The 9,758-nt window shown below is 46.3% G+C and overlaps 1 non-coding gene across 1 annotated transcript; it reads left to right on the top strand.

Annotated features, from left to right (window-relative positions):
- The first annotated feature begins 4,839 nt into the window (after nt 1-4,839).
- Nucleotides 4,840-4,911, top strand: TRNAA-CGC (transfer RNA alanine (anticodon CGC)). The gene has a single exon. It is a non-coding gene; the product is annotated as a tRNA-Ala (tRNA).
- The last annotated feature ends 4,847 nt before the right edge of the window (nt 4,912-9,758 follow it).

Raw genomic sequence — 9,758 nt, 5'->3', positions numbered from 1 at the left:
TTTGCATAAACATCAGTGTGATTTTGTCCCGGTTATTTTGTATTTCACACTGCAACTCGGGCCATGATTATAGGATCATCGACATTCATATCTATTTGTCTGAGAAAACGCTGGTGCCCGTATGGCAAACCTGCCTATAATATATCACTGAGGTTTACGTCCCTGCCAGTGTCAACATCCTGTATGCCTTCACAATCACTACAAATAGAAATGCACAGAGAGAAACATCACACCACAGTTTTAACGGTGCAGAATCGTGAAAGTATTGGCATTGCCTTGCGTTTCTTTTCAGTCGATTGTTTTGGTTCCGAATGTATAGCTCCACCATTGTACCTTTGTAGCATATGATGCCTAGCTTTAAAAATAATTTGTTTTCACTGGATGTGGCCACAGATGTGCCTCTGTTGTCAACCTAAGTCGATCAGGTTCTGTAACTTGTTAGTTTTGAGCTGGAATATCCTACCAGCTCTGCTGCTGGGGCCTATCTCTGGCTTCTAAAAGCAAAAGTCTTGAACATATTGATATTTTTCATTAGTTGGTCAGGGGAATTGCATGGGGGGGCAGCCTTTCTGCATGTTTCTATGGACAACCAGACACAGGTGGCTCTAAAATGAAGTCTGCCATTTGGAAACTCCAATTCGACAGTTACCGTCAGTTCTGGGCGCTGTTAGTCCCAAGCAGCCAGCCAGCATCTGGTAGATTTCACAGTTCCTTGCTGGCAGTGGGGATGTAACTCAGTGGTAGAGCACATACTTGGGAAGTATGAGGCCACAGGTTCGATCCCAGGCATCTCCATGTGATATTTTTCCTCAATTGTGGGCTTTTTATCCTGTACATAGGAATTAGGATGATGTGTTCTTTTGCCATACTAAATCCTGTTCCTGAACGTCTTCTCTTTGGAGCCGATGATTGTGGACATGCACGGTGCACCATGCTTCAGTGTGATGTCTGCTTTTTTCATTGGAAGCCTGTTAGCCTGATCTCTTACCGGGATGACACAAGGCAGACTCGTTCAGACAGAGGGGCATTGGCTGAAAATAGTGTCTCCACCGGTCCCCCTGCTAGGCAGTGGTGTCATTCTGAGGTGCTGTGCACGCTCACCAACTATCACCCCCTCTGACCTTTCCCACCGCAGAACACCCTGAATGCATTCAGCGGGTTATGCTTCATTCTAGGGCTGCAATGGATCGCCTAGTGGCAAAACCAATGGAAGCACCATTGACCTTCCGCAGAATTCCACTGCTTGTCTGCCTAGAGAAGCGACATCTGCCGAGTGTGCTAGGGACACTCATGACGGCAGAGCTATAGAGTGGTGGGTCCACGTTGCTTTCCACTAGCCAGCAAATACAGAAGGACATCCGAAAGAGGTGTCAGTCTATCTAGCAACATATGTGGGCTTTCGGCTGGAGGAATTCCTGCGCGAAATGGTGCTATCTCATTTTTGGTGTTTGAAGACATACATATATATATATATATATATATATATTTATTTTTTCTCCATAACTACACTTCTCAAATCTGGGGCATCTATCCGAGATGGCTGTGTCACATTATGTGATGTCTCAGGCACCAACGTGATGAGATCGACCTGGCGCTTTAACTTTGTCATTGTAAGTAGTAAGATGTAATTTGGCAGTTGTCATGTTTTTTCATATGCACTACTGCAAACCCCTTTCCTTACTTAGCCCACTCCCTCCTGAAGCTTTTAGGTGTGATGAGGAAGCGTCCTCTCAGCGGGGATGTAGCTCAGTGGTAGAGCGCATGCTTTGCATGTATGAGGACCTGGGGCATTTCCACTTGTTTCTCTTTTTGACTGTCATATGATCTCTATCCACTAGATGGCCCTTTGAGCACAGTAATCCTCTGGTGGAAATCTTCCCCTGGAAGTCATCTCTTATGGAGAAGCAAAATGCACACTGCTTCAGTGTGACCATGAGGTTTTCCATTCTTGCTCCAGTTTTCCCTGCTCTTTTGCTAGTGCTTCACTCGGCAGAATGTTTTGACCAGAAGAGTTCTCCCTGAAAATTATGTCTGCGGGACAGACACACTGCATACCGAGGGGATGTAGCTCAGTGGTAGAGCACTTGCTTTGCATGGATGAGGCCCTGGGTCCAATCCCTGGCATCTCCAATTGTTTCCCTTTTTTTGACTGTCATATGGTCTCTGTCCACGAGATGGCTCTTTGAGCACGGTAATCCTCTGGTGGAATACTTCCCCTGGAAGTCATCTCTTATGGAGAAGCATAATGCACACTGCTTCAGCTGACCATGTGCTTTTCCAGTCTTGCTCCCGTTTTCCCTGGTCTTTTGCTAGTGCTTCAGTTGGCAGCATATTTTGACCGGAAGAATTCTCCCAGGAAAAGATGTCTGCAGGACAGGCCCACTGCACACCGAGGGGATGTAGCTCAGTGGTAGAGCGCATGCTTCGCATGTATGAGGTCCCGATCTCCATTTGCATAAACATCAGTGTGATTTTGTCCCGGTTATTTTGTATTTCACACTGCAACTCGGGCCATGATTATAGGATCATCGACATTCATATCTATTTGTCTGAGAAAACGCTGGTGCCCGTATGGCAAACCTGCCTATAATATATCACTGAGGTTTACGTCCCTGCCAGTGTCAACATCCTGTATGCCTTCACAATCACTACAAATAGAAATGCACAGAGAGAAACATCACACCACAGTTTTAACGGTGCAGAATCGTGAAAGTATTGGCATTGCCTTGCGTTTCTTTTCAGTCGATTGTTTTGGTTCCGAATGTATAGCTCTACCATTGTACCTTTGTAGCATATGATGCCTAGCTTTAAAAATAATTTGTTTTCACTGGATGTGGCCACAGATGTGCCTCTGTTGTCAACCTAAGTCGATCAGGTTCTGTAACTTGTTAGTTTTGAGCTGGAATATCCTACCAGCTCTGCTGCTGGGGCCTATCTCTGGCTTCTAAAAGCAAAAGTCTTGAACATATTGATATTTTTCATTAGTTGGTCAGGGGAATTGCATGGGGGGGCAGCCTTTCTGCATGTTTCTATGGACAACCAGACACAGGTGGCTCTAAAATGAAGTCTGCCATTTGGAAACTCCAATTCGACAGTTACCGTCAGTTCTGGGCGCTGTTAGTCACAAGCAGCCAGCCAGCATCTGGTATATTTCACAGTTCCTTGCTGGCAGTGGGCATGTAACTCAGTGGTAGAGCACATACTTGGGAAGTATGAGGCCACAGGTTCGATCCCAGGCATCTCCATGTGATATTTTTCCTCAATTGTGGGCTTTTTATCCTGTACATAGGAATTAGGATGATGTGTTCTTTTGCCATACTAAATCCTGTTCCTGAACGTCTTCTCTTTGGAGCCGATGATTGTGGACATGCACGGTGCACCATGCTTCAGTGTGATGTCTGCTTTTTTCATTGGAAGCCTGTTAGCCTGATCTCTTACCGGGATGACACAAGGCAGACTCGTTCAGACAGAGGGGCATTGGCTGAAAATAGTGTCTCCACCGGTCCCCCTGCTAGGCAGTGGTGTCATTCTGAGGTGCTGTGCACGCTCACCAACTATCACCCCCTCTGACCTTTCCCACCGCAGAACACCCTGAATGCATTCAGCGGGTTATGCTTCATTCTAGGGCTGCAATGGATCGCCTAGTGGCAAAACCAATGGAAGCACCATTGACCTTCCGCAGAATTCCACTGCTTGTCTGCCTAGAGAAGCGACATCTGCCGAGTGTGCTAGGGACACTCATGACGGCAGAGCTATAGAGTGGTGGGTCCACGTTGCTTTCCACTAGCCAGCAAATACAGAAGGACATCCGAAAGAGGTGTCAGTCTATCTAGCAACATATGTGGGCTTTCGGCTGGAGGAATTCCTGCGCGAAATGGTGCTATCTCATTTTTGGTGTTTGAAGACATACATATATATATATATATATGTATTTATTTTTTCTCCATAACTACACTTCTCAAATCTGGGGCATCTATCCGAGATGGCTGTGTCACATTATGTGATGTCTCAGGCACCAACGTGATGAGATCGACCTGGCGCTTTAACTTTGTCATTGTAAGTAGTAAGATGTAATTTGGCAGTTGTCATGTTTTTTCATATGCACTACTGCAAACCCCTTTCCTTACTTAGCCCACTCCCTCCTGAAGCTTTTAGGTGTGATGAGGAAGCGTCCTCTCAGCGGGGATGTAGCTCAGTGGTAGAGCGCATGCTTTGCATGTATGAGGACCTGGGGCATTTCCACTTGTTTCTCTTTTTGACTGTCATATGATCTCTATCCACTAGATGGCCCTTTGAGCACAGTAATCCTCTGGTGGAAATCTTCCCCTGGAAGTCATCTCTTATGGAGAAGCAAAATGCACACTGCTTCAGTGTGACCATGAGGTTTTCCATTCTTGCTCCAGTTTTCCCTGCTCTTTTGCTAGTGCTTCACTCGGCAGAATGTTTTGACCAGAAGAGTTCTCCCTGAAAATTATGTCTGCGGGACAGACACACTGCATACCGAGGGGATGTAGCTCAGTGGTAGAGCACTTGCTTTGCATGGATGAGGCCCTGGGTCCAATCCCTGGCATCTCCAATTGTTTCCCTTTTTTTGACTGTCATATGGTCTCTGTCCACGAGATGGCTCTTTGAGCACGGTAATCCTCTGGTGGAATACTTCCCCTGGAAGTCATCTCTTATGGAGAAGCATAATGCACACTGCTTCAGCTGACCATGTGCTTTTCCAGTCTTGCTCCCGTTTTCCCTGGTCTTTTGCTAGTGCTTCAGTTGGCAGCATATTTTGACCGGAAGAATTCTCCCAGGAAAAGATGTCTGCAGGACAGGCCCACTGCACACCCAGGGGATGTAGCTCAGTGGTAGAGCGCATGCTTCGCATGTATGAGGTCCCGGGTTCAATCCCCGGCATCTCCATTTGCATAAACATCAGTGTGATTTTGTCCCGGTTATTTTGTATTTCACACTGCAACTCGGGCCATGATTATAGGATCATCGACATTCATATCTATTTGTCTGAGAAAACACTGGTGCCCGTATGGCAAACCTGCCTATAATATATCACTGAGGTTTACGTCCCTGCCAGTTTCAACATCCTGTATGCCTTCACAATCACTACAAATAGAAATGCACAGAGAGAAACATCACACCACAGTTTTAACGGTGCAGAATCGTGAAAGTATTGGCATTGCCTTGCGTTTCTTTTCAGTCGATTGTTTTGGTTCCGAATGTATAGCTCCACCATTGTACCTTTGTAGCATATGATGCCTAGCTTTAAAAATAATTTGTTTTCACTGGATGTGGCCACAGATGTGCCTCTGTTGTCAACCTAAGTCGATCAGGTTCTGTAACTTGTTAGTTTTGAGCTGGAATATCCTACCAGCTCTGCTGCTGGGGCCTATCTCTGGCTTCTAAAAGCAAAAGTCTTGAACATATTGATATTTTTCATTAGTTGGTCAGGGGAATTGCATGGGGGGGCAGCCTTTCTGCATGTTTCTATGGACAACCAGACACAGGTGGCTCTAAAATGAAGTCTGCCATTTGGAAACTCCAATTCGACAGTTACCGTCAGTTCTGGGCGCTGTTAGTCCCAAGCAGCCAGCCAGCATCTGGTAGATTTCACAGTTCCTTGCTGGCAGTGGGCATGTAACTCAGTGGTAGAGCACATACTTGGGAAGTATGAGGCCACAGGTTCGATCCCAGGCATCTCCATGTGATATTTTTCCTCAATTGTGGGCTTTTTATCCTGTACATAGGAATTAGGATGATGTGTTCTTTTGCCATACTAAATCCTGTTCCTGAACGTCTTCTCTTTGGAGCCGATGATTGTGGACATGCACGGTGCACCATGCTTCAGTGTGATGTCTGCTTTTTTCATTGGAAGCCTGTTAGCCTGATCTCTTACCGGGATGACACAAGGCAGACTCGTTCAGACAGAGGGGCATTGGCTGAAAATAGTGTCTCCACCGGTCCCCCTGCTAGGCAGTGGTGTCATTCTGAGGTGCTGTGCACGCTCACCAACTATCACCCCCTCTGACCTTTCCCACCGCAGAACACCCTGAATGCATTCAGCGGGTTATGCTTCATTCTAGGGCTGCAATGGATCGCCTAGTGGCAAAACCAATGGAAGCACCATTGACCTTCCGCAGAATTCCACTGCTTGTCTGCCTAGAGAAGCGACATCTGCCGAGTGTGCTAGGGACACTCATGACGGCAGAGCTATAGAGTGGTGGGTCCACGTTGCTTTCCACTAGCCAGCAAATACAGAAGGACATCCGAAAGAGGTGTCAGTCTATCTAGCAACATATGTGGGCTTTCGGCTGGAGGAATTCCTGCGCGAAATGGTGCTATCTCATTTTTGGTGTTTGAAGACATACATATATATATATATATATATATATATATATTTATTTTTTCTCCATAACTACACTTCTCAAATCTGGGGCATCTATCCGAGATGGCTGTGTCACATTATGTGATGTCTCAGGCACCAACGTGATGAGATCGACCTGGCGCTTTAACTTTGTCATTGTAAGTAGTAAGATGTAATTTGGCAGTTGTCATGTTTTTTCATATGCACTACTGCAAACCCCTTTCCTTACTTAGCCCACTCCCTCCTGAAGCTTTTAGGTGTGATGAGGAAGCGTCCTCTCAGCGGGGATGTAGCTCAGTGGTAGAGCGCATGCTTTGCATGTATGAGGACCTGGGGCATTTCCACTTGTTTCTCTTTTTGACTGTCATATGATCTCTATCCACTAGATGGCCCTTTGAGCACAGTAATCCTCTGGTGGAAATCTTCCCCTGGAAGTCATCTCTTATGGAGAAGCAAAATGCACACTGCTTCAGTGTGACCATGAGGTTTTCCATTCTTGCTCCAGTTTTCCCTGCTCTTTTGCTAGTGCTTCACTCGGCAGAATGTTTTGACCAGAAGAGTTCTCCCTGAAAATTATGTCTGCGGGACAGACACACTGCATACCGAGGGGATGTAGCTCAGTGGTAGAGCACTTGCTTTGCATGGATGAGGCCCTGGGTCCAATCCCTGGCATCTCCAATTGTTTCCCTTTTTTTGACTGTCATATGGTCTCTGTCCACGAGATGGCTCTTTGAGCACGGTAATCCTCTGGTGGAATACTTCCCCTGGAAGTCATCTCTTATGGAGAAGCATAATGCACACTGCTTCAGCTGACCATGTGCTTTTCCAGTCTTGCTCCCGTTTTCCCTGGTCTTTTGCTAGTGCTTCAGTTGGCAGCATATTTTGACCGGAAGAATTCTCCCAGGAAAAGATGTCTGCAGGACAGGCCCACTGCACACCGAGGGGATGTAGCTCAGTGGTAGAGCGCATGCTTCGCATGTATGAGGTCCCGATCTCCATTTGCATAAACATCAGTGTGATTTTGTCCCGGTTATTTTGTATTTCACACTGCAACTCGGGCCATGATTATAGGATCATCGACATTCATATCTATTTGTCTGAGAAAACGCTGGTGCCCGTATGGCAAACCTGCCTATAATATATCACTGAGGTTTACGTCCCTGCCAGTGTCAACATCCTGTATGCCTTCACAATCACTACAAATAGAAATGCACAGAGAGAAACATCACACCACAGTTTTAACGGTGCAGAATCGTGAAAGTATTGGCATTGCCTTGCGTTTCTTTTCAGTCGATTGTTTTGGTTCCGAATGTATAGCTCTACCATTGTACCTTTGTAGCATATGATGCCTAGCTTTAAAAATAATTTGTTTTCACTGGATGTGGCCACAGATGTGCCTCTGTTGTCAACCTAAGTCGATCAGGTTCTGTAACTTGTTAGTTTTGAGCTGGAATATCCTACCAGCTCTGCTGCTGGGGCCTATCTCTGGCTTCTAAAAGCAAAAGTCTTGAACATATTGATATTTTTCATTAGTTGGTCAGGGGAATTGCATGGGGGGGCAGCCTTTCTGCATGTTTCTATGGACAACCAGACACAGGTGGCTCTAAAATGAAGTCTGCCATTTGGAAACTCCAATTCGACAGTTACCGTCAGTTCTGGGCGCTGTTAGTCCCAAGCAGCCAGCCAGCATCTGGTAGATTTCACAGTTCCTTGCTGGCAGTGGGCATGTAACTCAGTGGTAGAGCACATACTTGGGAAGTATGAGGCCACAGGTTCGATCCCAGGCATCTCCATGTGATATTTTTCCTCAATTGTGGGCTTTTTATCCTGTACATAGGAATTAGGATGATGTGTTCTTTTGCCATACTAAATCCTGTTCCTGAACGTCTTCTCTTTGGAGCCGATGATTGTGGACATGCACGGTGCACCATGCTTCAGTGTGATGTCTGCTTTTTTCATTGGAAGCCTGTTAGCCTGATCTCTTACCGGGATGACACAAGGCAGACTCGTTCAGACAGAGGGGCATTGGCTGAAAATAGTGTCTCCACCGGTCCCCCTGCTAGGCAGTGGTGTCATTCTGAGGTGCTGTGCACGCTCACCAACTATCACCCCCTCTGACCTTTCCCACCGCAGAACACCCTGAATGCATTCAGCGGGTTATGCTTCATTCTAGGGCTGCAATGGATCGCCTAGTGGCAAAACCAATGGAAGCACCATTGACCTTCCGCAGAATTCCACTGCTTGTCTGCCTAGAGAAGCGACATCTGCCGAGTGTGCTAGGGACACTCATGACGGCAGAGCTATAGAGTGGTGGGTCCACGTTGCTTTCCACTAGCCAGCAAATACAGAAGGACATCCGAAAGAGGTGTCAGTCTATCTAGCAACATATGTGGGCTTTCGGCTGGAGGAATTCCTGCGCGAAATGGTGCTATCTCATTTTTGGTGTTTGAAGACATACATATATATATATATATATATATATATTTATTTTTTCTCCATAACTACACTTCTCAAATCTGGGGCATCTATCCGAGATGGCTGTGTCACATTATGTGATGTCTCAGGCACCAACGTGATGAGATCGACCTGGCGCTTTAACTTTGTCATTGTAAGTAGTAAGATGTAATTTGGCAGTTGTCATGTTTTTTCATATGCACTACTGCAAACCCCTTTCCTTACTTAGCCCACTCCCTCCTGAAGCTTTTAGGTGTGATGAGGAAGCGTCCTCTCAGCGGGGATGTAGCTCAGTGGTAGAGCGCATGCTTTGCATGTATGAGGACCTGGGGCATTTCCACTTGTTTCTCTTTTTGACTGTCATATGATCTCTATCCACTAGATGGCCCTTTGAGCACAGTAATCCTCTGGTGGAAATCTTCCCCTGGAAGTCATCTCTTATGGAGAAGCAAAATGCACACTGCTTCAGTGTGACCATGAGGTTTTCCATTCTTGCTCCAGTTTTCCCTGCTCTTTTGCTAGTGCTTCACTCGGCAGAATGTTTTGACCAGAAGAGTTCTCCCTGAAAATTATGTCTGCGGGACAGACACACTGCATACCGAGGGGATGTAGCTCAGTGGTAGAGCACTTGCTTTGCATGGATGAGGCCCTGGGTCCAATCCCTGGCATCTCCAATTGTTTCCCTTTTTTTGACTGTCATATGGTCTCTGTCCACGAGATGGCTCTTTGAGCACGGTAATCCTCTGGTGGAATACTTCCCCTGGAAGTCATCTCTTATGGAGAAGCATAATGCACACTGCTTCAGCTGACCATGTGCTTTTCCAGTCTTGCTCCCGTTTTCCCTGGTCTTTTGCTAGTGCTTCAGTTGGCAGCATATTTTGACCGGAAGAATTCTCCCAGGAAAAGATGTCTGCAGGACAGGCCCACTGCACACCGA

Source organism: Ambystoma mexicanum (assembly GCF_040938575.1).
Source record: "Ambystoma mexicanum isolate Mex_15411 chromosome 12 unlocalized genomic scaffold, UKY_AmexF1_1 Mex_chr12_unloc.1, whole genome shotgun sequence".
NCBI classification, from domain to species: domain Eukaryota; kingdom Metazoa; phylum Chordata; class Amphibia; order Caudata; family Ambystomatidae; genus Ambystoma; species Ambystoma mexicanum.
This window is presented reverse-complemented; position numbering and strand designations above follow the sequence as displayed.